Source organism: Pipistrellus kuhlii, unplaced genomic scaffold (genome assembly GCF_014108245.1).
Source record: "Pipistrellus kuhlii isolate mPipKuh1 unplaced genomic scaffold, mPipKuh1.p scaffold_m20_p_18, whole genome shotgun sequence".
NCBI lineage: Eukaryota > Metazoa > Chordata > Mammalia > Chiroptera > Vespertilionidae > Pipistrellus > Pipistrellus kuhlii.
In genome coordinates, this window is record NW_023425493.1 from 15466001 (window position 1) to 15492541 (window position 26541).

Here is a 26541-nt window from a genome sequence, read left to right on the forward strand (position 1 = left end):
ACCTGCGGCTTTGTGTCCTTACCGCTTTGGGGGTTGTCAGAGGTATGGCTTTTACATTCAGGAAAAAGAAGGCAGTTTCAAAAACAAAAACAAAACAAAAAACAAAACAAAACGTACTTGCCCTCCTTTCCCCCAAACCCTGGGAAGATTAGGGGCGCCAGAGGTAGCGTGCTTTCAGAACCTCCCAGTCTAAAAGCTCTCCCAGCTGTGAGATGGGAACAGCGCGGGGAGTGACACACTTGGGACTCTTCCTGCAGATAGTGGTGACATGATGCTGCAGGTCTACATTCAAAACCTCTCTCTCTCTCTCTCTCCTCTGTGTGTGTGTGTGTGTGTGTGTGTGTGTATGTGTGTTCCACCCTTTTCTTTTTCTCCTGAAATACAAACATTGGGCCTTTTTATTCTCTGTTAGGGTTCCTAAGACACTGTCTTTGCCAAGGTCAGACAACGGATGTGCTTAGCCAGGGTTTTCTTTTTTCTTGATGAGAAAGTAAGAACCTACCAGGGACACTGCGTGCGGGAGAGGGCTCCCTGCAGACACCGTGAAGAAGAAGAAGAAGAAGAAGAAGGGGAACCGTAAGGATGGTAAAGCCACGGTGGCCCTCGGCGCCTCTCCTTCCCAGAGTGAGTCCCGGTTCCTGTCGCCGTGCAGGAGCCTGGGCCGCGGAGCGGAGCACCAGATGGCCCCGGGGATGTGTGATGTTGCCCACTGATTCCGAGGAAGGTGGGCAGCCCGTTAAAAATACCGAGCAGGAAAACAGCCAGGGAAGCTGGAGGGCGAAGGCTCCTCAGCCGGGGATTGTGACTCAGGCTGGAGGGCGGCCCAGAGGCGGAGCTGTAGGGCAGTCTCACAAGATCAACCAAGCGGCCTTGGGACAGTGGCTTCCAATGGAGGTTACAGGGTCCTCTCAGGGCTCTGGAGGAGGTGGGGGAGTCAGGGAGGCGTCCCACCTTGTTTTAGATAGAAATAGAGTGGCTCCAAAATAGTCTAACATACTTAGTTTCAAAAATCAGATTTCTTATAAAAACAGAGGTACTTTATTTTATTTTTAATGTTTTTTTTTTAATTGATGAGAGAGATAGAGATAGAGAGAGAGAAAGAGAGAGAGAGAGAGACAGACAGACATCAAGTGGTTGCCTCCTGTACACACCCTGATGGGGGGGTGGGCAACCTGAGCATGTGCCCCCCCTACCTTCCAGTGCACAGGATGACATTCAATCAACTCAGCCACACGAGCATTCCTTTATTTTAAAGAAAGTAGAAACCACTGACGGTGTAAACCATGAGGTCACAAGGTAAGAGTGGAGATCTGAAACTCCCCTCCTAACTGGCTTCCTTCACTCTGCATCCTGCACGCCTCTTGCTCCTGGAATACACACTCCCAGACCCAAAATATTTCCATAGGGCCATCACCTCCTGCACAATCAAAGCCCAACTTCTTAGCATAGACACCCATCCTGGTCCAAGTTTAGTCATGGCCAGCCTTTGCCATTGGATTATTCCCAAATGGACACTGTCCCTTTAAGGAATGTACCATTTCTTATTTAGCATTTAATGTCTCTCCACCTCTACCCATTATGATACGGCACTCAACACATGTAGCTGAATGAATGGGAAAATAAGAGAGAGATGAAGTGAATGAATGAGTGATATCAATACTGACTGTAGCAGTGGATAACTCAGTCCCAATATGGAAGCTGAGGATAATCTATGATTTTTCCTTTGAGAAATGTCTTGGCATGTTGAAAGAAAATCTCTGTATAAACCTATTATTCTATTGTTGCTTAGTCATTGACAAGGTATTTTATTTAAAAAAAATATATATATATATTTTAAAAATATATTTCATTGATTTTTTACAGAGAGGAAGAGAGAGAGATAGAGAGCTAGAAATGTCGATGAGAGAGAAACATTGACTAGCTGACTCTTGCACACCCCCTACCAGGGATGTGCCTGCATCCAAGGTACATGCCCTTGACCCTTCAGTCCGCAAGCCAATGCTCTATCCACTGAGCCAAACCGGGTTCAGCCATCGTATTTTATTTTGGTAGTTGGAGTTACCTCGATGTGTCCTTATTAATTATAATGAGACAAATTCACCTGACATGAAGGTCTGGGATTGGAATAGGCTTCTCTCGCGATATAACAAGTGTGTCTGGGGGCACTGCCACTTAGCGGGACATGAGGACAACAAACACCTGCTCATCCCTGAGACCTCGGACCCACCAGGATGTTAACCAACTGCTCTATGACTCCTCCGCTGGCACATTCATTTCTGCTCCTTCATCAACACTGGAGGTTTGCTCAACTACTACCCGATGATGATGTTATTTCTAATTAGGGGTCCTGGCGCAGCAGGCATCCCCGTCTTGAACATTTCTTGTGTCTCCTTAACGTTTAACTGCCCGAGCTTTCAGAATGTTCCCCGATGCAGAGTGAGATAACACAGGAGGCCCCCGGCTCCCCGTGTGGCATCCGGGCGTCACAGGGAACCGTTCCTCACACCCCCTGGTCATCTCTGCCCTCTGCCCTCCTGCTGCTCCAGCTGCCTCTCCTCGGAGCGGCAACAGGGCCTGGGTAAGGCTCCATCCCAGAAGAGAGCCCAGTGATCCTATCACAGGTTCTCTGTGGAGTCTGCAAACGACGAGGCCAGAACCTGGGAGCGCTCTCTATGGGCCAGGTGTTCCAGCATTTCCCTCCCTTTCCTCCTTCCTCTCCTCCCCGGAGGCAGAAATGTCTATTCTCTCTGTGTCTCAGAGGAAGAAACCCCTACTGAGCAGGGCAGGGGCTGAGGCTCACGGAGTGGATGCACAAGAACCCACATCGCCCTCGCTCCAAAACTCAGCCTCCTCCACCCCAGCTCCTCACCGCCCTTCACAAGCGAGCCCGGAGGAGCCAGCCCTGTCCCCGGAATGAGGCGGACACAGACAGGGAGAGCCACACCCGGGCCTGGGGGCACTCTTCCCGGCCCCAGGCAGGTGCCAGCGCTCTCTGGACCTGGAGAGGGGCCAGCCGTGGAGCTTGGCCCTTCACAGGGCCTACCCCTGGGAACCTGGAATTCAGGGGACTTCCTGCAGCAGGTGCACAGCTTGACCCCCTCCCTGCAAGCCTCCCCCTCACGCACCCTCCTCAACCCCGCTCTCCAACTCCACCCCCCATTTCTGCCCAGACGGGGGAGAACAGCAGTGCTCCTGCCCCCTCCATGTTCCCGGACACCACTGTCTAATTTCCCAGGCCTGGCCCGCTTCCCTCTGAGCCCTGGGCGTGTGGGCAGAGAGCAGGCTAATTGGCAGGGCTGCGCCTCACACAAAGGAACAGCACACCACACTGCTGCTCCCCAGCAGGAGGGCCGCGCCCAGCTTGCGCTCTGACATTTCTGGGGGCCTGACGGAGGTGGGAGGGGGGGAGGGGGGAGGGTAGACAGGGAACACTGGGTTCAGGCAGAGAGAGAACCCGCAGAGGCAGGGATGCAGCTGAGGTGCAGCTGCTCACGGTGCTGGATCAGCGGGAGGAGGCTCACCTGGGAGCAGGACGGGCCCCTGATGGGCCGGGCAGAGCCTGTCCTGGTTCCATGTACCTGCCAGGCCCAAGGAGCCCCCCAGCCCCCCACCAAGAACCTTTCCCTCAAGAAGACAAGAATGTCTACGGGGCAGAGGGACTGCTGGGGGCCCTGTGTCGCCACTGGAGCCAGAGGGGAGGACCTGGTGCAATACAGACAGACGTTCGCGTGTGGAGATGGTGAGGACCTTGGAGCCAGATACACCTGCGACCACACCGCAGCTCTGCGGCTGGCTGCAGCCAACCCTGACTGCGCCCTGTGCATTCTGTTACTGACTACTCACAACCACCCTTTACAGCAGTGGTCGGCAAACTCGTTAGTCAACAGAGCCAAATACCAGCAGTACAACGATTGAAATTTCTTTTGAGAGCCACATTTTTTAAACAACTTCTTCTAACGCCACTTCTTCAAAATAGTCTCCCCCAGAGACTATTTTGTGGAAGAGCCACACTCAAGGGGCCAAAGAGCCGCATGTGGCTCGGGAGCCACAGTTTGCCAACCACTGCTTTAAGGGAAATAAATGATCCTTTATTATTTTTAAAAAATATATTTTTATTGACTTTAGAGAGAAAGGGAAAGGGAGAGAGAGATGTATTAATGATGAGAATCATTGATTGGCTGCCTCCTGCATACCCCCGACGCGGGAACTGAGCCCACAACTCAGACTTGGGTCCTTCATAGGAATCGAACCTGGGACCCTTCAGTCTGCAGACCAATGCTCTATCCACTGAGCAAAACTGCCTAGAGCTGATCCTTTGTTATTTATATACTGATTAATGGAACCTTCGTTCAGCTCCTTGCCCGTGGAAACACACCCAGGGAGCGCCGGTGCCGGGCCTAGAACGTGATTGTCCGGCTGATGTCCACGCCCTGGGCCTTGAGGCTCCCATAAAGGACTCTGTGTGGGGCGGACGGATGAGACAGGCCCTGTCCTCATGGACACGGAGAAGGAGTATCTGTCTCATCATCTCTCACAAGGAATTAATAATGTGCATCCTCACAGCCCTCAGGTCTGCCTCTGGCTTCCACAGTGTTTGGTCGAACAGACCCAGGGCCGCCCTTCTCCCAGCCTCCAGCCACCCTTCTTCATCTCATCCAATCACCACCTTCAACACCACCTCCAGGACCAGCCAACACACCAGCTTCTTTTCTACGTTAACCCCTTATCGCCGGACAACCATGAGCTCCCAAATTCATCAGAATTATTCCATTGAGGAGGAGGCTGCAGTGAACCACCCCACCTGCCTGCTCCCTACCCCCCTGTCCCTACTCCCCCCACCTCCTCTGCAGGCCCCCACACCTACCTCTCTCTGGGCGAGTTGGCAGAGAAGAGGAGGAGGGCTCTGAGCCGTCTGGTAAAGATGCAAACCCATCGTGGTGCCGTGCTGAGGCCCCCCCAGGACGCGCTGAGGCCCCCCAGGATGACCGGCAGAACTCAGGGCACCAGGGAGGCCGCCTGGCTTTGGGGAGGAACCTGACCCAGGCTCTTGGAGCTTCAGGCCCTGGTTCGGCCGCCGCAGACGCTCAGCTCTGACTTCCTGCAGAGCCACTTCCGGGTGAGGAGGTGAAACTCATCAGGAAGATGGGCCACACCTGGCTCCCCTCCCCAGGCTGCAGGCCCTCAGGCTGGGCGGGGCCAGAAGCTCCTGGAAAGGCTCCCCTCCAGCAGGACTAGGAGCCTGTGGAGCCCCGAGGCCTTTGAGGGGCCCCTCTGCACCCCCTGGTGTCTGAACTTCTCCCCGAAACCACTGGCCATTCCTTTAGCCATTCTCTCCCATGCACTGAACCAAATGGAAACAATAAAACCCTTTGCAGCAAAATAAATAAGTTATGTGCACCTTGCAGGTTTTTGTGTGAAAACGAGAGATCATGTAAAAGGCCATGGGAGAGATCCTTGAGGTTTAGGGTGCAGGGGGTCCCCGATCCCTCCGGGGGCAGAGGAATGCAGGCTCCATGCTCATCGATATTATTTCTCTCAAGTTCAATCTTTCGAAGACATTACCTTAAGTCAGCATGAAATCAGTCCAACCGTTTCCCTCAAGGCTATGGGTTTGTTTTCATTTAATATTTTCCAAGTTAAAATCATGCATTATATTTTTTCCATTGTCGTGTTCCATGTTGATGCACTAATTATGGAAAATACAGAAACCATAAAGCAGATACTAAGAAAAAAGTCTTTACTTCCCATTGCTCAGAGAGGACTACTGAGACATTTTTCATTTTTAACATTTCATTAATATACTAGAGGCCCCATATTCATGCAAGAGCAGGCCTTTCAACCCCCAGCAGCCGGCACCGGCTGCCCTCTGGCACCCGGGACCAGCTTGCCTGGCAGCCCCAGCTTTTTCCTTTCAGTCATCCAGCCTAATTAGCACATTATGCTTTTATGATTATAGAAGATGTGCTTTCTTTCTTACAGAATTGGTGATATCTTGCACGCTACTGTACCATATCCCACTTTAAAAAAAAATGCAACGTGTCATTGGCAAATATGCCCTCCCATTCAGTGGATTCCCTTTTCATTTTGTTGATGGTTTCCTTTGCTGTGCAAAAGCTTTTAGTTCGATGTAGCCACATTAGTTTATTTTCTCCTTTGGTTCCCTTGCCCGAGGAGATGGAACAGCAACACTATTGCTATGAGAGATGTCTGGAGATTATACTGGCTATGTTTTCTTCTAGGATTTTTATGGTTTCACAGCTTACAATTTAAGTTTTGTATCCATTTCGAGTTTATTCCTGTGTATGGTATAAAATAGTAGTCTAGTTTTATTTTTATTTTTTTGCATGGTCCTGTCAAAAATAAATAAATAAAATGCAATGCATCATGAACATTTGACCATGCTATAAAATAACTTAAATCATGTAAGAATTAATAGTTGTTTTCCAGTTTTCTTTGCGAAGTGGTTTATTACCTTTGTAATGAAAAAAAAATTATGCTTAGTACTCCACTGTGTCAAAAGTACATTTGTGAGAGAGGTATAGTGTCTTTATTTTGTAATTGATGTTTTTGTAAGTCTTTGGAGAATTAGGCAGGGACCCCCCCCCCCCACCACCCCACACACACACCAGAAGGACAAGCTGAGTATCAAATCAATATCACTACATTGGATGAACATTTATTATCATTTTATGAGGTGCACCTTAAATGAGTCTCTTTGGGCAGTCTAACCATTTCCCTATACTATGTAATATTGTATAAATCTTCAGAAATTAAGAATTCACACAAATGTCTTAGCATAACCTAATAATCCCTGCCATTTCTTGCATACTTCCTGTGTGTCCTGTGGACTTTTCTCTATTGCTCACAGCATGTCAGCAAAAGCGGGTAAGATTGTCTCCAACCGCAGCCCAGGGAAGGTAAATGTCTTCCTCAGATTCATCCATCTGGTACGTGATGCATTGGAAATGGAGTCCTGGAATGTCTAAATTTCCAGGACTTTTTTTTTTTTTTTAATTGATTTTAGGAAGGAAGGGCGAAGGCGAGATAGAAATATCAATGATGACAGAGAATCATTGACCGGCTGCCTCCTGCACACTCCCTCCTGGGGATCAAGCCTGCAACCTGTACATATGGCCTGATTGGGAATCGAACCTTGAGCTCTTGGTTCATAGGCTGACACTCCACCACGGAGCCACTGCAACAGGGCCCACTTTGCTTCTTCACGGAGACACATTCTCACGTGCCCTGGACTTTCTCGGAGTATGCTACCTCGTCATCCACGTGCCACCTCAAGTGGACTTGGTAGAGGGTGGAATTAGGACTTTTACTTGTCATTCAACAGAGGGACCGTGACAGATAAGGAAGCAATAACAGGGTGGCAGGTTCATGGCCTTGTTGGTTTAGTGCCCAGGCTGTGTTAGTTGTGCACCAGGCTCCAGGCATGCAGGGGGGATCTTTGTTGGAAGAGAAAGAAGACAGTTCCTGCTCCCTCACATGCTAGGATTTGGATCAAATCAAAAAAGCTAAAATTACATGGTGTCTGATAAAAGCTGGCCCGGCTGAAAGCGGTTTAGCTCAGTGGCTAGAGGGTCGGCCTGTGGACTCAAGGGTCCCGGGTTCGATTTCAGTCAAGGGCATGTACCTTGGTTGTGGGCACATCCCCAGTAGGGGGTGTGCAGGAGGCAGCTGATCAATGTTTTTCTCTCATCGATGTTTCTAACTCTCTCTCTCTCTCCCTTCCTCTCTGTAAAAAAATCAATAAAATATATTTAAAAAAAACAAAACAAAACAAAAAGCGGGTCCAGAATGGGAGCCCAGAGAGGGTGGGGCTGGTCCTGGGAAGACTTTGATGGAGGAGAGTGATGTTGCCTCACGGCAGGAGAAAGGCAACATCAGCCCTTTCACCGGCCCCATCCAGGGAGGGTGGTGACCAGCTCCGCAGCTGGGGGAGGGTGTGGCCATCCTCCAGGTCACTCCAGGCCTCGTGCCCTGGGGTTTGAGCTCCATGGCCAGAGCTCTCCCGACAGAGGAGAGATGGATTGAAATGTCTCAGCTCCACATGTCCTATTTTTAATTGATTTGCACAAGACTCCTCAATCACAGTATTAATATTTAATTGTCCTGTCAGGTTAGATCCTTCCTGGTCAGACAGTTAAAAATGGCTCGAGATGGAGGGGGAAATGAGGTGGCTGGATGGCATGAAATGAGGGACGTGAGGTGTTTGCTCGGAGGGGATGGGACCTGAGAGCCCAGGAGGGGCAGACCCCAACCCTGGCATCCTGGCATGAAGAACACCTGCTCACCCCTCTCAGTCCCTACATTGCCCACATCTGTAAGCCCAGCAGCACCTCCCCAGGCCATGCAGGGAGCCATATAAGAGGTGAGACAACCCCAAGGCCTGTGGGGAAAATGGGGGGCCTCTTCAGTGGGGAGAAGCCAGCAGGCGGGTCTCAGAGGAGGGTCCAGAAAATAAGGCCTTTATGCCCCTTGGTTTTTCCAAGGTTAGGAGGGCTGATGGGTGTCTGACTCTGGGCTCCAGCCCAGCCCGGTGACACCTGATGTATAGGCGTGTTTCTGTGAGAAATGGGGTGGTATTGGCTGCCCAGCACCCCAACAGCAAAGAAAAATGGCCCGAGCACTATTTCAGGTTAACTCAGGCTCAGAGGCGGTGAATAAATGTCTCAACGTGACTCATTCCAAGAGGCTATTAATAGGCAGGAGATGAGAGGGACGGAGAGCAGGATTTCATTCAGTGGCAGCCACGCATTTATTTATGCGTCCTCTTTAAGGCCAGAGGCCAACAGGTAAAGCTTGTCCTGCTGGGCTCGCAGGGCAGTGGGGAGAGCAGGCTGCCCACCTCCTCTCTCCCACAGTCAATGTCCCTTCCCCCTGCACGCCTATCAGAGTCCTTTCTTTCTTCTTTTTATTTTATTTTTTAAATATATTTTTTTTATCGATTTTAGAGAGGAAAGGAGAGAGAGAGAGAGATGGAAACATCAATAATGAGAGAGAATCATTGATTGGCAGCCTCCTGCACACCCATACTGGGGATTGAGCCCACAACCAGGCAATGAGCGCTGAGCAGGAATCACCAGGTGACCTCCTGGTTCATAGACAAATGCTCAACCACTGAGCCTGCTGGCCTTGCCCGGAGTCCTTTCAGTCCCTCCCCCTGCAAGCCTAGCAGAGTCCTTTGTGACCATGGACCATTCCATGGCTAAGCAAAAGACTAACAAGTCCAGACAGCCACAGAAAATCAGGCTGAGGAGATGCCTCATTTTCCACAAGCTATGAAGGAAAACGTAGAGTCGTGTTCAGAAAAAGTATCAATATTGCCTTCAAGTCTCTGTGTGTCGTCTTGGTTTGGGACAGCATTTCTCACTGCGGAGTGATCTGCGGAGGGTCTCTGGAAATACGTGATGAATTGGTTGTCCTAATGCTTGGGTTGGGATGGTGCTCACAGCCTGAAATTCTCTGGACAGTGTCCCAGCGAAGAACTCCCCCACCCCACATGACTGCTGGGTGCCCACTGGGCGTTCTTGAGTGGAGCATGTCTTCAAAATTATTTGAGTTTTTTATTTTTATTTATTCATTTCAGAGAGAGAAAGGGAGAGGGAGACAGAAACATCAAGGATGAAAAAGAGTCATTGATTGGCTGCTTCTTGCACGACCCCCACTGAGAAAGGAGCCGAAACTCAGGTATGTGCCCTGACTTGGAATCCCATTGTGGTGCTCAACCACCGAGCCACACCAGCCGGGCTGAGTCTTAAATGGAACTTGATTTCACTCAAAACATTTGCCGCATGTTTTCAAGTGCGTGGCGTTTGCCGGGAATGCCACTGTTGTGGAAATCAAGGAAAGAATGGATTTTGCTTTGTTCCCGACTTTACCCAGACTTGTCTGTCTTTTGGAAAAAATCACATCCCTGATGGCAAAGTTACCGAAATCACACACCCCTATCAGTTTGCACTGGCTACGGCCAGGTTCCCCATGCTTCTATCTGGGCACGTGAGCATCTGGCTACTTCACACTGGCTGCTGACATCACTGCACCACACCTTGATGTAATGATACACATGTGATACCATCATAAGCTTCTTTTATTTCTCCTTTATGTTCCCATTAGGGCCAAATACTGATTTTTAGTGCGTAAGGGGGTAATTCTAATTTAATTTCAGGACTGTAAAGGTGGTGGCATAGCATATTGGCTGTGGGGGAGGCATTGGGTCTGACCCAGGTGCGAACACGGTTGAGACAACTGGTTTAAGCGTCAGAGCTGCACAGACTCCTCAGAGAGCGCGCCAGGCAGGTGAGTCATCAGCATTTGGTCTCCCTGAGTCATGCTCCACTTTGGGGCTCCACTGATTCTGAAAACACCGCTGGCTGCAACCGTCAGGCAGGCCACGGGAAAGAGTGAAGGTCAGGAGGGCACGAGAGAGAAGGCTGTGGCAGGGACAGCCTGGCTGTCTCCGTGGGACCTCTGGACCAGCGAGGCTCAGTGTCTCTTGACTGTTGCTAGACCTTCCATGTTTTTTTCAGTGGAAGCTGGAAAGCTGACATGTTGGCCGCTGTAGTCATTGGCGGAAGGCTGGGCTGCACTAATAGAAGAGCCAATGGTGCAATGGCTTAAGGCACCTGGATGCGGGTTCCTTTGACAGGTCACAGTCCAGGCAGGGCCACAGCCAAGTCTGGGTGTCAGTTGGGTGTAGGGAGCACACACAGTGGACTGAGAAGTGGCCAACCTCAGTTCCACTTGTGTGTGGCCAGGCACAGCATGAGGCACAGAAAATGTAGTGGTTGATTGAGCAATTGAAGGTCCCTGCTTCTATTCTCTTGGGAGATAAAAGATAGAACTCATTTAGGAGTGGGATGTGTACTCCTGTCACTCATCTGCATCCTCCTTGAGAGCGACTTCTTACCTGTGTTCTACAGCCTTATTTGCATGAGAAGACAGAGGCCCAGAGAGGTCAGGCGGCCTGACACAGGTCACACAGCTGGGTGGTGGCAAAGCCAGGATGTAGCTTCAAGTTCTGCCTCTGTAGCGAGATCAGCCCCTCAGGTAGGATAGGAGGACCTTGACCAATCCTCCGCCCTACGGACAGTTCTTAACATTGGCATCTGGCCCTCCTTCCTCTCTCCTTCCCTCCCTTCCAGATATGACATTGTAGTCTTTCTGAGACGTTTATATTTAGTCTTTTTAAAAAAATATATATTTCATTGATTTTTTACAGAGAGGAAGAGAGAGGGATAGAGAGAAAGATCGATGAGAGAGAATCATCGATCAGCTGCCTCTTGCACACCCCCTACTGGGGATGTGCCTGCAGCCAAGGTACATGCCCTTGACTGGAATGGAACCCGGGACCTTTCAGTCCACATGCTGATGCTCTATCCACTGAGCCAAACCGGTTTCGGCTATATTTAGTCTTGCTAACATTGTGGATCGTGGAACTATCTGTTTCCTTGGCTGATGGATTCATAGGTGGGTTTGGATAGTTTATCTTCATTGTCCTCCGTCATTTCAGAACCACTTCATCTATTGTTCAGCCAAGAAATTTAATCGTCCCTCCCCCCCCTCCCCCCCAAGCGCATTTTTCAGTCTCATTCACATTCTTTGGCAGAATGAGGGCACCGCAGGTCTCCCAGGCATGGGAGCTGTAGGCCCATCTTGGCATCTAGAAACTCACTGCCAGGCCCTCCTGTGTTTGCCCTGCCATCCGCCTGGTCCCCTGACCCCCCTCGTCCCATGCTGGAGGAGCCCACCGCAGCCTCATCGGGCAGCAGTGACGGTCACAGCCTGGCCCATGCACCCTCCAAACAGCCATCCCTGGGAATTAAACTCACTTGGCTTCTCCTCAGAGATTAGCCAGCTGTTTCCTGGTCTTCTTTTCTTATAAATTACTGAGGTCCGATGGCCACGTTTTGGTTCTTCATTGTCTTCTTGAAGACATCGTTAAAATGCTCCGAACACCAACCGGGGGAGAGGAGCCCTGATTCCCTGCCTCACTGGGTGGCATCCTCCGTGAATGAGGAAGTGGGGTCCTTGGGTCTGTGCCACGCTGGAGAGAGGAGATGAAGGACACAGAGTCTCTCCTCACCTTCCTCCCTGCCTAGTAGGAAACATAGGAGCTAGCTCCAAGTTCTGCCTCAGCAGCAAGCTGAGCCCCTCAGGTAAGATTCAAGAAGCTTGACTAATCCTCTACCATATATACACAGTTTTCAAGGTTAGTATCTGGCCCTCTTCCCTCCCTCCTTCCCTCCCTCCCTCCCCTTCCTCTCTTTCTCCTCTTCCTCCCCTTCCTCCCTCCCTTCCTCCCATAACCGTGTGGGCCTGTAGCTGGACTCTTACTAATCCATCTGTCTGAACTCTTGTGCTCATACCATGGGTATGTCCAAGACCCCGTTATCTTTCTTTCTGTGCCTTTATAATAAGTCTTTAAATCAGGTAGTGTTCACCTCCCAACTTCTTTCTCCTTTTTCAAAATTGATTTTGCTGTTCTAGAGCCTTTGTATTGCCATATAAATTTTAAAACCAGTTTGTACACAAAAGCCTGCCTGAGTTTTGCTCATGTTGACAGCTTAGACGAGCACCATCCTTGATGGTGGCTGACCTCTGGAGCCAGCCTCGGCCCTTTGGTGACTGGATCCGTTTTCCATTAGGTTGGGTGTTTAGAAGCCTATGATTCTTTCTCTTCCGATCCTCCAGTGCAGAGAAACAAAGCATCGAGTGGACCCAAGGCTCCAGGGCTGTCATTTCATCCCGAGAGGAGAGCAGCTTCGTCCTTCAGGTGAGCTGTCTGTGTCTGCCTCGGAGAGGTGAACCCTCACAACTCGGACCCACAGGGAGCTGTTCCAGACATTTCCCAACATCCCCCCTCCTCTGTCCACAGCCAGGTTTATCCCGTTGAGAAGTGGCCTCATCACAGCCCAAGAACAGCACAGGCCCAGGAGCAGCGTGTTCTGGGAAGGGGCTGTGGAGAGGCCCAGAGAAGGCCAGGGCAGAGGCTCGGTCTTCTGGAGGCGCTGTGGCCATGGGGGGGAGGGGGGGTCCCGTGGACCAGGGCCAGGATGGCCACACGGCCAGCTCCGAGCAGCAGCGTTGTCGTCTGCTCCTCATCCTGTGAACTGTGAGCAGCTCTGAACACACCATTCATTTTCCCTTTTAGCACAGAAGGGTCTCTCAGCTCCGACTCCCACCGAGTCAAACCACTCCCCAGACCACAGCCCTGGGGTGAGAGGCAGGGCTGGCCAACCGCTGGGAGGAAGAACAACCACCCAACAACCACCCACCAACCATCCACCAGCTGGAAACCACCGGGTCCACAGGAGGCGGGGTTGCTTTGCTCACAGAGGCCGGGAATTAGCGCTTTACATATAGGGATGACTATTCATATTTGGGGGGCGGGGAGAGGGCTTGAGAGGGAAAGGGGAAAGGCCACAGTGCCCACATTCGAATTTGTTACTCCACATTCCCCCGATAACCCCTGTCAGCGCCGATCCGCATGGTATGGCAGGGAAACAGCCTCAGAGAGGTTGAGTAACTCGCCCAAGGTCACACAGCAGGAAGTGGGGGGAGCCAGAACCAGGTTACCTGTGGTTTTATACATATAAAACCATATATATCATTGGTTTTAGCAAGAGAAGAAGAGGGAGGGAAAGAGTGAAACATCCATGTGAGAGAGAAACATCGATGGGTTGCCTCCTGCACGGCCCCTGATGGGGATCGAGTCTGAAACCCCAGGCATGGGCATCGATCAGAAATCCAACCGGTAACTGATATATGGTGCATGGGACCATGCGCAACCGACTGAGCCACACTGGCCGAGGCGAAATAGCATTAAAAAAAAAATTATCACCGAAACTGGTTTGGTTCATTGGATAGAATTTTGGCCTGCAGACAGAAAGGTCCCAGGTTTGATTCCGGTCAAGGGCATGTACCGTATTTTTCGGACCATAAGATGCACTTTTTTCCCCCCAGAAGTGGGGGGAAAAAGTCCCTGCGTCTTATGGTCCAAATATAGCCTACACATATACTTTAAAAAAAAAGTTTTTTTACTTGCCTGGCTCTGTGTGGTCTCTGTGTGCTTGCCCGGCTCTAAAATGGTTCTAAATGCTGCTATTTACTTTACAGGGTTGATTACATGTGTTTATGACTGTGATGTTGGGTTTTAATGCACATAAAATATTTTAGGACACTATTTGTTTCAGAATCTTTTTTTCTTCATTTCCCTTCTCTAAAAACTGGTGCGTCTTATGGTCTGGAGCGTCTTATGGTCCGAAAAATACGGTACCTTGGTGGCAGGCACATCCCTGGTAGGGGGTGTGCAAGAGGCAGCTGATCAGTGATTCTCATCGATGTTTCTAACTCTCTATCCCTCTCCCTTCTTCTCTGTAAAACATCAATAAAATATATTTTAAAAAATTATTGCTATTGCTTTCAGAGGAGAATGGACACATGGCCCAGGGAATGAGTTCCTTTCCCCACCATGGATGACTTCAGGGAAGACGAAGATGGGTCCCACCCCCTCCCCCAAGAAAGCCTTTGTGTGAAGAAGGGGTCCCTCTCCTAAGTAAACAGGAAAGCAGGATGGCACCCCGGAGCCTTTGGCAGAGGCGGGGTGTTACCGGTTATCACCAGGACAGCAGAGGTTGAACTTTAGGTTAAGTTTGGGAATTGCCAGCTGCGATGTTACCCCAGACACGTATGTCTCCCCACTAGGAGCAGCCAGGCTCCTGGCTGGGATGCCAAGCACTTGCTCCAATCGGCCCCGAAGGCCTGGTCACTGGCATGCTGGGCACTAGGTCCTTGGCATGACCAGATCCTCATGGTTTGCTGGACTATCGGGGGCTGAGAGCCTTGATGACAGCCAACGCAGACACGATCCAGCGAAATGCAGTGGCAAAGGTGAACCCACCCCAAACCCCACCCCCACCCGCTCCCAGGGCCCTCTGTGGGGTGAGGGTGCAGGGAGGGATGCTGGCTGGCTTCCCCACACGCCTTTTTTTTCCTTTTCTTTTGTATCCGCTGAAGGCTCCCCTGACCATTCACAGCTACACACCAGGCCTGGGGCCCACCAGGACCCGAGTCTCCCATGACCGGACTGGCATACAAATGGGGTTTTGGATGTAAAGATCCTGTTTGATGGCACAGGATGGGAGGGGCGCTCGAAGGAGAAAAAACCCTTTTCAAAGAGCCTCAGTTTACAGGGGGAAATTCAAGTCCCCAACAAGGCTCTGTCTGTTTTCAGTTCCCACCCCCTACTCCCAGGCCTTTGCCCCCCAAAAAAGGGAAAAAAGGGAAACTTTAAATTGAGTCGCCGTAAATCCTCTTTTATCCTGGAGATAATCTGGCCTTTGTATTCTCTGGGATTCTGGCGCTCCAGGTGCCCTCCTCTCCAGCCACAGGCCACAGAGGTGACCTCAAACATCTCCCTGCCCCCGACCCCTCCCTCACACACAGCTGGAAGGAAAAGCTGGAGGACCCTCCAGGATATCAGTAGCCTGGGTCACCCAGGGGCACACTGAAGCTCCCCCCCCCCCCCCCCCCACACACACACATTGGAGCCTGGTGGTGACCAGCACCCAGTTCCCGCTCTCAAGTCCTTAGGGAGATGGGCTCCTTAGCCGGAGCCGAGTCAGCCTAACACCGGCCGAGTCCACGTCACTCCTGGGAAATGTGATGCCAGAGCCATCATTCCGCCCCACCTGATCCATCCTCACTGCATGAGCAGTGACTAAATGTTCTCCCTGGAAGGAAATTCTCCCGATGACCCATGTCAGCGCCGATCCGCCTGGTAGGGCAGGGAAACGGAGCCTCAGAGAAGTTGAGTAACTCACCCAAGGTCACACAGCAGGAGGTGGGGGAGCCAGGATCGGGTTCCAGTGCTATTCACGCAGGTGCCTGCACTTGGTGTGTCCCAGGGCTGAGTGTGGTTACATTCTGTCTGGGTCGGCATGGAGCCACCTCCTCTAGTTCCCTCCCCGCACGCCCGAGCCTTCTCTTCCTTCACCTGAAACAGCTGCCCTCCACCCACCTGTCCCTCCTGGATGGCATGCCCCTTAGGACCCCTTATTAGGGGACATACCTGCGGGAGGCCTGTGGGTGCACACAGGCAGCCCGGCTTTCCTCCCTTCCTCCCTCCCCACCTCCCCCAGCTCTCAGGGTGCTTTGCCAGTGTTTCTACTCACCAGCTCCGTGACCGGGAGACAGTGGGGGTCTGCATTGGCCACTCACAGGAGTTCCCCTAAGTTCCCTGTAGCATCATCCTCAGGCTCCTGAGCCACGGCCTCCCCAGCTCTCCCACAGACCCGCCTCTGTCTAAGGCACGCTGGGGGGCACTCTCAATGAGCGGCCACTGAGTTGGCTTAACTTGGCCACCTGTCCCATCGGACTGACAGACAGTGGAGGCAGCCACCCCCTGCCCTCTGCCTCAGGAGCTTACCTGCTGATTGGCTGAGACAGGCAGCCACAGAGAGCACGTGGCAACTGGCAGCCAATCATTTCTCCAGACACCTTTCATCCAATCAAGATTCCTGCGTTTTTCATATGAGTAAAGGAAAGGACAGTCCTGAACTCAGTATCAATATTCTCTACTATTCATATTTGGGGGTGGGGGGAGGGCTTGAGAGGGAAAGGGAAGAGGCCACAGAGCCCACACTGGAACTTACATAGCAGCCCCGCCTGCAAGGGGGAGGATCTCTGTCCCCAGCCTCCATTACAAAACACCCCCGCACCCTGGGAGCTGGCCAGGATGGGCCCTGGGTGCTGGTGAGGGTGAGAAGGGGCCCCAAGCCCCAGGGGAGGGAGGCCTCTGGGACCCGCCCTGTCGCCTGGGGAGAGACATAAATGGGCCCCCACTCCCTGAGATCCTGATTTAATTGACCCGAGGCCTGAAAAGCTCCCCAGGTGATTCCAGTGCGCAGCCACCACCGTGGAGACTCCGCCCCCTCGAGTGGACAGACCATGAGTGAAAGCTTGTCTGACATGCACCAGGGAGGCCGCAAACCAAGTGACACCTTCTCTTTTGTTTGGTGTTTGTGGGGGGAAATCTTAAATCTTACCTGTGCCCAACCACTTCCCACTGTTAGTACCATTTTGGGGTCATGACACCACCTTCTGGCAGGGAAGCCCCTGGCTTGTATTTCTCCTCGGAAGTTTTGAGCTGAATAAGGAAGTCTTAGTTGTTCACTCCGTTTATCCGGGATCACGCCCCCCTGCCAAACATCTTCCTCAAGGTCTAGACTGCAGACCGTGGTTTCTGAGGCCTTGAGGGAAGTGGCAAGTCCGAGGGGCTGTGTGTGAGGTCCCAACCCCGCCCTCCCTTCCCCTCCCCACAAGGAGCACTGTTTTTCCTGACAAGGCACACTAGGACCAGGAAGGTTAAGTAACTTGTCTAAGGGCTTGAAGTTAGGACAGTGTGTGGTGGTGGGACCAGGATGAACAAGAGATATAAAAGGCTCACGCATCATTTTTTGTCGTTGCTCATTCTTGCAACTTCATCAGGTGTGAGTTTGTGATTTTGCACGGCTGATGGGACGGACCCAGCTGCCCCTGAAAGCTGGAGGTGATGAAAACAAGGTTGGGGCCTTTCCAAGTGGCTGCTTGACGTAGTACCCATCCTGGGAAAACAGACGGACTTAGAAGAATGGCAAGGAGAAGCCCATACGCACATAGAAGAGAGAAGAGAGAAGACCAGAGGGACAAAGACACAAGTTCTTGCCCAGACATTGATCACAGTTCCTTTCCTGTAACCGAGGAAGGAAGAAAAGCATTAAAAAAAAAAAAGCACCAAGCCAGGTCAACTGTTAAAAATCATTTAATAGAAAGTCCAATGTCAAAATGTAACAATAAACAAAAATACACGTGTATAAATATGTATATATAATTAGACCTGTACACTTTCTCAGACCTTTTTTTTTTTTATTTTCTCAAAATGGAACAGAATCATCATTACATCTCGGTGGGCAAATCAAAAATAATATTCAAGCGACGTGGACCCACTGGTGCTGTGGGGAGAGGACTGCCCGTGCACTTTGAGGGCTAACGACTTCCGGTTGTGAGGGGAGGGGGGGCAGATATTGCCAAACGCCTTTTTTGGGAGACCCAGGGAGGAAAGAGGGGCCCTGTCCAGCGTCCCTGGTCCTTCCTTAGCACCTGTAGCCACTGCCGGCCAGGGACAGCCCTCTTGTCGGCGGGGTTTTGCATTCTTGACATTTCAGTCGTTGAGAGTTTGCCTGCCCTGCCTCCCGGATTACAGACTCCCGGGGATTTTGCCGGGAGACCTCCCTATTCCATAGGCCAAGTGCCAGCACGGTGGTTGGGGATGGATGCCATGAAGGGGTGCTGATTTGCTCTTAAAACAGCAGTGTCCGAAGTGGGGGTGCAACACACCAAGGGGGTCCCTCATGTCCCCCTCAGGGGTTCCGAGAGAAAATTCCAGAACCTCGGATTATACTGTTTTGTATCTTATTTGTTTAAAATGGCTATGTGAGTACTTTGCAGGATGTGCCTAACAGATTAGTGCAGACGTATGAACACAGGCTTCATAACTGGTAACAGACAGAGGGGGGACGTCTCAGAGGTTTTGCCAATCGGCGTGCATGATGGAAGCAGATGGGCATCCACTGCTTTACAGAGTTCAAGTGTGTGCGGGGCCTGGGGAGGCCGCCCTGGGGGGCTCCAATGCCCACCTGAGGAAGGCTTTGCAGGGGCTCAGAGGAGCCACCCCACAAGACCCCTTTCAGACCTCCTACTCCCACCACCAGACTTTCCTGGCATGTGAGGCCTCCTTCCTGAATCAAACACAAATGCCCCGCGAAGAGCAAACCCGCAGCCACTGACAAGGGCGGCCCTTTGGGGCTTTTCCTGGTGGTGGGGCGGGACTCGGACCGGGCAGGCAATGGGGAGGGGGTGCCGAAGGCCCTCCTGGCTGGCCACATCCTGTGACCACCTTCAACCCACCCCCACAAAGGGACCTTAAGGCCCTTAAAGTGGGCGTGCGTGAGGCCAAATGTTCTATCCGTTTCCAGCATCCCGATCGCCACGTCAAATTCTAACCAAAAAGCCTGGGAGAGGCTTCTGGGAGAGTCGAGTGGGAACGATAAGACACAGAATTAGAAATTCCGCAGCAAGGAGCCAAAGAATATCTGGGAAAAGAGTGGGTGTTTGAGCAAAGATGGTTCCGAGGGTCCAGAAGCTGGTGTTGCTGCTGAGTCTGCCAGGCTACACCCAGAAGGGGCGGGTGTGTGTGTGGGGAGTAGTGGGGGGAAGGGGGTGATGGGGAGGGAGCTCTTGCCTAAAAGGTCAGCCCTGAGGGGTGTTCAGGGCCCTTGGGGGTTCCCGAACCACTCAGCTAGGAAAGCTCCTCCAGCCCCGAATGCCTCCAGCCTCTCAGTCTTTTCTTGAGCTTCTAGAGACCAGGACGCCTCACAGCCAGCATTCTGTTTCATCTCATTCTTCCCCTCTCCTTCCAGAATAATTATTGTCTGGTGGGTGATGTGGGTGAGCAGGTTCTTTGGAAAACCGAAAAGGCACTGCGAGTTGTCTGCACAGAGAGACTCCCCTGTCCCTGAGCCTCCCTGCCTCGTACCCTAAAGACACAGAAACCCGAGCTCCGGGGCCCGCCCTGTCCCCACGGGGCCCACGCAGAGGCCTAGGCTTGTGGGTGATTCCCAAGGCATAACCCACCTGTGCTTCACTTATTAAAAAGTACCCCTTTGGTGGGACTCAGGTGTGAGCCCCAGACACAGCAGCGCCTCGGCCCCCAGGTGTGATCTAACCCAGGGAAAGGCTGGCCAAGTGTCCTAGGCCAGTGGTCTGCAAACTCATTAGTCAACAGAGCCAACATCAACAGTACAAGGACTGAAATTTCTTTTGAGAGACAAATGTTTTAAACTTAAACTTCTTCTAATGCCACTTCTTCAAAATAGTCTCGCCCAGGCCGTGGTGTTTTGTGGAAGAGCCACACTCAAGGGGCCAAAGAGCCGCATGTGGCTCGCAAAGCTGCAGTTTGCCGACTACGGGCCTAGGGCAGCTGCCTTTGGCCGAAATGAATGAAAGTGTCACAGCTGCTTCCCCTGTATTCATCTTAAGGCGCACCCTCAGCTCCTCCTGGCATCTAGGCCAGCCTCTCTGGACAGGCCAGGAGGGCCCAGGGCCTGTCCCTGTGACTCTCACCCAGCCCCCGCCCAGATGAAAGCCCTTGGGTTCAAGCAGCTTTTGGAGAGGGGACACGGAGACAGGGTGGGGGCAACACAGGGATAACTCATCTCAGCAAGAAACTTGCGCTTCTGCCCAGCCCGTCTGTCTTAGGGGTTGAGCCGTGACCCGGCAACCGAGAGGTCGGGGTTCAGTTCCCTGTCAGGGCATCTGCCCAGGTTGTGGGTTCCATCCCCAGTGTGGAGCATGCATGAGGCAGTCCATTGGTGACATTCCTGTCTCATGGATGTTTCCATCTCTCTATCCCTCTCCCTTCCTCTCTCTCTATGAATCAATGAAAACGTATTTTAAAAAAGGAAGCATTGTGTGCTTCCACAGTGAGGAGGGGAAACCTGGCCCTCGTGCTGACCACGCCTACTTCTCTGGGTGACCTCAGCAGCGCCCTCTGCTGCACAGGGCAGAGTATCACCCTCAGGTCTTCTTATGCTCCTCAGCCCCCAGCCAAGCCCACAGGGCCTTCTGGATGGTGGTTGTCTGCCCTGGCCTCGTCCCTCTCTCCCTCAACTCCCAGCTGCAGCCACTTGAATGCACATAGACCCTAGTCCCATCTTGTCCCCTCAGCCTGGGAGGCCATTGCAGCACTCTCTGGCAGTCCTCTGACCACCTTGGGCTTCCATGTCACCCCTTTCCGGAAGTCCCCGATCCCGAAGCTGGGCAGCTGCCATGTGAGACGCACCCAGTACTTATCCCTCCTGCGGTCCTTCCCGCGCTGTCCCCAGGACCAATGGCGGCTCCTCCAGGGCGGGGCCTGTGTTTGGTTTAACTGTGCTTTGCTGGCGGTTAGCTCGGTTCCTGGGGGACACCAGGTGCCCTGGGAACACTGCGTTGAATGAAGGAGTCCTCGGCACTGGGAGAGGCAATGCTGAACATGCTACACCTGGGACAACCTCGACCGAGGGGCGCTAACCCCCACACGGGTTCCCAGTGGAGCTGCTGAAAGGCCGCAGTCAAGGCCACCCTGGACGGTGGGAGAAGGTGAGAACCTCCATGGTGGTACACCCCTGGGCCTGGCATGGAATCTGAGGGATGGGTCCTTCATGTGCCCGGATGAGGAAGGATGCCAGCCACAGCATCCAGGGTGAGGCAAACAGGCTAGTGGCAGGGCATCCTGGCACAGATGGGCCACAAGGCAGGACGACCAGCAGACCACTGCCCCCCTACGCGAGTTTAACTCAAACTTTCGCAGGAGTGGCCACTAGCTTTTCCCATTTTGGTGCTGCTCTGGTTAACTAATCCTTTCCTAGGCATTACCTCAGAGATGAGAAAGGGCAAAGGACAGCTCTTCCTTGAACTATTTCAATGACAAAGTAGTTACATTTTCTGTGTGTGTGTGTGTGTGTGTGTGTGTGTGTTAAGGAAATAGATCCAAATTTAGAGCCCTAATAAGACAGCTGCCTGGTTCTGCTCCAGAAAATTAGATACAATTTTTTGAAAATGAATTCGCATCTTGCTTTGAACAGAAAAGCTGGCTTGAAATCTATTGCAAAACTTCCTTTGCTCACTGGACTATCTAAAGAGGAGAGGAGAGGAGAGGGGAGGGAAGGAGAGGGGAGAGGAGGGGAGGGGAGGGGAGGAGAGCTAGCAGTGGAGAGAGGGAGCAGTCCCTGAAAGTCTGGACCGAAATGCAGGAAACCAGGGGCTGTTCTGTCACTTCTGGGTTGAGGCCAAGTGCCCCCACCCCGGCTCCACAGCTATTTTTAACCCCAGGGACCCTAGGGCAGTTCTGGCTGAGTTTACTCTTTGCACTGCCTCCAAGTCTTAGTCAAGTTCAAAGCCATGGGCTAAAAAGAACCCCTGGAGAAGGAAGAAGGGCGAATTCTGGGTTAGTTAGAGTGGAAAGATAGTGTTAGCATGAGGCCTTTGGTTTTAGGGGTGAATCTTGCTGAATTAAAGCAATTTCTCTGGCTTCCAAGAGACAAGAGCCATTTCCCACGTCATGTTGAATGAATCTGAGTCAGAATCTTGGGGGCAGTTTTCACAGGAAAACTGGCAACAAGGCCCCCTCTACAAAGGAAGTTCTTTTGATTCCTTCGCGCTCACTCAGCGAGGTTGGGGACGTGAGTGGTCCTTAGATGATGCGCCTTTAGGAGCAGAGAGAGGAACTGCGGAGTGCCTGGGCTCTGCTGACCCTGGAGCCAGTCATGTAAATGATGCCCAAGTCACTACAGGACCATCCCAAACCCTTCCGGTCTCGTGAGAGATTCACATCTAGTTTCAGTGCTTAAAACCAGCCTGGAAATTACAGACCCACATTTCAACGATCAAAGAGAAACACCCAGCCCTAAGCCCACAAGAAAGGATTTTAAGTCAATGGTCCAGGCCTTTCCTCCATCTCTGGTGACCAGATTCTCCCAAACATCTCCGCAGGGTCCACGCCTTCACCTTGGAAAGATGCAGGCTGTGAGTCAGGGGGCCCTGGGACCAGGGAAAGAGAGCCCAGACTCAGGTGCCTGTCCGGGCTGCACCTGGTATGTCACCGCAGAAGTACTGGGTTCCTTTTCCGAGTGAGGAGAAAGTGCCGATGGAGAGAGACATGTGCCCAAATTCCCAAAGCCCTCCCCTTCTGGGTACTCGTGTCCTAGGAGCCTGTGGCCTCTCCTGGTGTGTGTGCAGCCCAGCAGACACTGGAAGGCTAGGTAAGACACTCCGCATGGGGAAGCCATGCTGCTGAGGAGCCCAAGAGAGATTCTGGAAGGCAGGTGCCCCCGAGGGGTGGTTTTCACAGTGCTGGCGAAGGGCATAGTGATATTAAAGAAACCGGGAGAATACCAGAAGGACACCTTTCCTCCTTCGGACAGGGGACTTGACGCTGGGATAGACGCATTCTACACACAGACACACCGCTTAGAACAGAGGGGGCCCGGGTTCCCGGCTCAGGGGCACTGGGAGGGTGATACAACGCCTAGCACAGTATCTGGCACAGCAGGAGTAGAAATAATAAACAGCAGTGCCTTTTTTCTTCTTTTCCCCAAGGTTAGATTAGATCCCAGATAAGGTACAAGGGTCCCTGGGAAAACACAGCATGGCTAGTGAGTCCAAAGGCTTGTCACAAAAGGCAGCATAGTCATCTATAATCCTCATCATCCGCCAGAGCTTTCTTGGCCCTTTTCCAGAGACGTACAGAAAGGGGACCATGGACTTTTTTCCTCCCCCCCCCCCCGCCCCCACCCCCTTGGCAAAAACACGTCCCTTCATTGGCACAAGGCATCAGTTCATAGACCTCAGTCAGGAAATTCCAAAGGTTTATTGCAGGGACGGTGTGAGCGCCGACTGCTTCACTCAGTCTTACGCAGGTGTGTGGGGCCATGGATGGAGTTGGGACACTGAGAAGTCACCTTTTCCTTATGCCCTTAAGTCTATATTCCCTCCCCCACACCACGCCTTACTTTGTCTTGGGGTTTAAGCAACACAAAACGTTTCATTTCTGAGAGGTACCAAGAAATAAAGCTCTGAGAATGCCTTCCAGGGGGAAAAGCACGGGAGGCAGAATTTTCATGTAAAATTATAGAGCACAACCTAACACTTTTTTTTTTTTTTTTTTTTTTTTTTACATGAGGGAGTTGGAAGAAGGAAGGAGAGAGCCTTAGAACCCATCTGTTTTGTCTTTCCTAACAAACATGTATGAGGGCCCTGGCATCCAAGATTCAGACTCAGTCTTTTCCTGGATTAAGAATTGAATAATTGTTCTTCCTACAAAACGGACGTTTCTAAATCTAGCTGCTTTCTAAGACGAGTAGAGATGAAACACTCTTACATTCTTGCCCGATGTCTAAGCGGGGGCTTGTCATCAATATGCCAGCCTGCAGCCCAGGCTCCGGAGGTAAAATTCGTACGAGGTACCATCTCTGTCTTTCACAGGCGAAAGGAAGAGTCTGGCTCTGGGAGGGGAAAAAGTCTCGGTGAGGTTATAACTCAAAGTGGGGTGACATCACGTGGGACCAAGAGCGGGGCCTTCCTCCCTGGGCCTGCCTCCGGGGGCTGTCAGACTGCAGGTGTGGCCACTCCTGACTCTGGGGAGCCCCTGTCCGAGGAGCCCCCTTGCCTCCCAGCGTGGAGGAGGCTGGCACCAGTCATCAGCCAGGTCGCCTCTTATGCGAGTCATCGAAGGCCACGGGCACTGCAGATGGGAGGAACCCCGTAGGTCCGGGGGTGGCCACGGCCGGTTCTGAGGACTGACCTCATCTTCTCATCTCTAGACTTCATACCTGCTCTGCCCTCAAAGAGCCCATAGCCCCGCTCTGGGCCCGAGCTGGGCCTGGGAGGCAGTGCTGAGGTCAGAGCCTCCTCCAGGCTTCTCCGCCAGCAACAAGCACGCATTCAGTGAGGACAGTGGTACTAAGTGGCCCTGCGTCCCCACCAACCCAAAGAAAGTCCCCATTCACCGCTGAGCTTTTACAACTCCGCAGCTCGGAGCACACAGGGCCCCGTGTCATCCAGCTGTAAATCCTGCCGACAGCCCACCCCGCCCGCTGGGCGCTGGGCCGCTGGGCGCTGGGCCATTCCCTCCGCCCTCTCTCCTCAATGCTCTCAGTCCATTCCTCATCCTTCTGCCTTGCCCGCCAGGCCATTTCCCGTCCTCCCCCCCTCCCTTCCTCCTTCCTTCTCCCTGAGCCTCAGAGATCACAGCCAGCAGAAGCTTCTAGATTATTCTTTTCATTGTATCTGAGACAATCAGCTTCAGATACGCAGGGGTGGGGGAGGGGGGGAAAAAGGCAAACTATTTTTTGCTTTCGACCCTTCCAGAAGGCATAAAAACAAAATAACGTACAATCACAAATCACTTGACAATGTTATGACTGAAAACCGACAAATGGGAAGCAGGCAGCTAGCTCTGCGTGCTGCTGACATCATCCAGCACTTCTGGCCAGCCCGCTCAGCCACCCCGGCCTCAGATCTATTTCCAGCCGAACCGAACGTGTCTGCGATAGCATCACTCTCCTGCTTCAAAGAGGGCTCCGGCTCTGACGTCGGAAGACAGAGCCCCAGGTGAAAAGTCCGAGTTTCTGGATTCACACAGCAACCCCCCCCCCCCCCCCCCGCCAGGTTCCTGGGAAACACGGGGCGCTGTGCACGCGTGTGTCATGTCCACGTGTTAAATGTCAGCAAAATGACACGAGCAGGTTCCGTCTTCGGGCAGAAGGTGGCGATTTCCAGGGAAGCCACTCCCTGGGCTACCACGTGGAGGAGTGACAGGGAGGACAGGGAGCGTGGGCTTCTTAAGAACAGGAATCCCGGGGCCAGGCCATGGGCAGAGCAGTGAGCACACGGCCCTCCATGGACACGTGTGGGGTGGGGCTCGGGGCTCGGCCGTTGGCTCACCATGGAGGAAAACTATTTCAGTTGCTTGGCCAAAACCATAGACGGGGAGGGAACGTAAAACCCTGGGGCGCCTGGACTCTCCCGGCGTTTTCCTGCTTGAAGCAGGATGAAACGCCCGCCTTGCATGTTGGCTGCCTCTCTATTTATGTAACAACTGCAGCTGCTCCCCAGAATGGCTGCTGCTGGCTGGGAGGAGGCAGGGCGTTTGCTGCTAACGTGTGAGTCCATGTTCCATCGCTCTTAACTGAGTTTCCTTCCTTTCCCTTTGCGCCCCGGGTCTCCGAGGAGACGAGGGACCTCAGCATCACCAGCTCATGGTGCCTTGGCCACGGGCTACGTGGACGGATTTCAAAGTCCAGGCCCCTCCTCTCGGGAAGAACAGATTGAGATTCCGATTCTGTTCTCTGGCAGGTGATCGCTCGGTTCCCAGAACATGTGAACCACCCGCCTTAGGGGGGGGAGGCCGATGGCGGGGCCCTTCCCACGCACAGCCCCCGAAGAGAGACGCGGACAGACGGACAGCGCCCCTTCTGTGTTTCTGAGGGACCGCCTTGAACCGGACTGTGGGCGCAGCATGGAATACGGGGCGCCCTCCCCAGGGGGTGGTGAGGACGACCCTCTCGGAAGCTATCAAAGGCGTTAAAAAAATACAAAAGTTATTTTTTTCTCCTTTGGATGGCTATTTACTTGTGACAACATTTGTTTAAAAATATTAACTTCTGTCTTTGGGAAGAGATCATCCTCTTCGTAGAATATGGAAAAATAAACTCTACCGAACCACAGTTCACGTCGCCCATGACGCCTCCTCCGAGGTCCACGGGCTACGGAGTCAGGGAGGGAACCCTTCCTCACTGTCCCATCCGGGGCTGCACGGAGGAGGCGGGAGGGGGACGGGACCAGGCTCCGGGGTCACTGGAGGGAGGGAAGGAGGCAGTAGGATGGTTTCTTTGCTAATAAAACCAAGGGGACAGGGTGGCTTCGGGCCCTCCTAAAAAGCCGTGGGCTGTC

General features: G+C 52.5%; 2 long non-coding RNA genes across 2 annotated transcripts; one reads left to right on the forward strand and one right to left on the reverse strand.

Annotated features, from left to right (window-relative positions):
• Positions 1 to 317: 317 nt before the first annotated feature.
• Positions 318 to 19580, forward strand: LOC123652549. Its single transcript, XR_006741948.1, has 3 exons — positions 318 to 350; positions 14549 to 14553; positions 19281 to 19580. It is a non-coding gene; the product is annotated as an uncharacterized LOC123652549 (long non-coding RNA).
• LOC123652548 lies at positions 17797 to 19289 on the reverse strand. Its single transcript, XR_006741947.1, has 2 exons — positions 18687 to 19289; positions 17797 to 18651 (listed from the first exon to the last, which is right to left on the reverse strand). It is a non-coding gene; the product is annotated as an uncharacterized LOC123652548 (long non-coding RNA).
• Positions 19581 to 26541: the final 6961 nt, after the last annotated feature.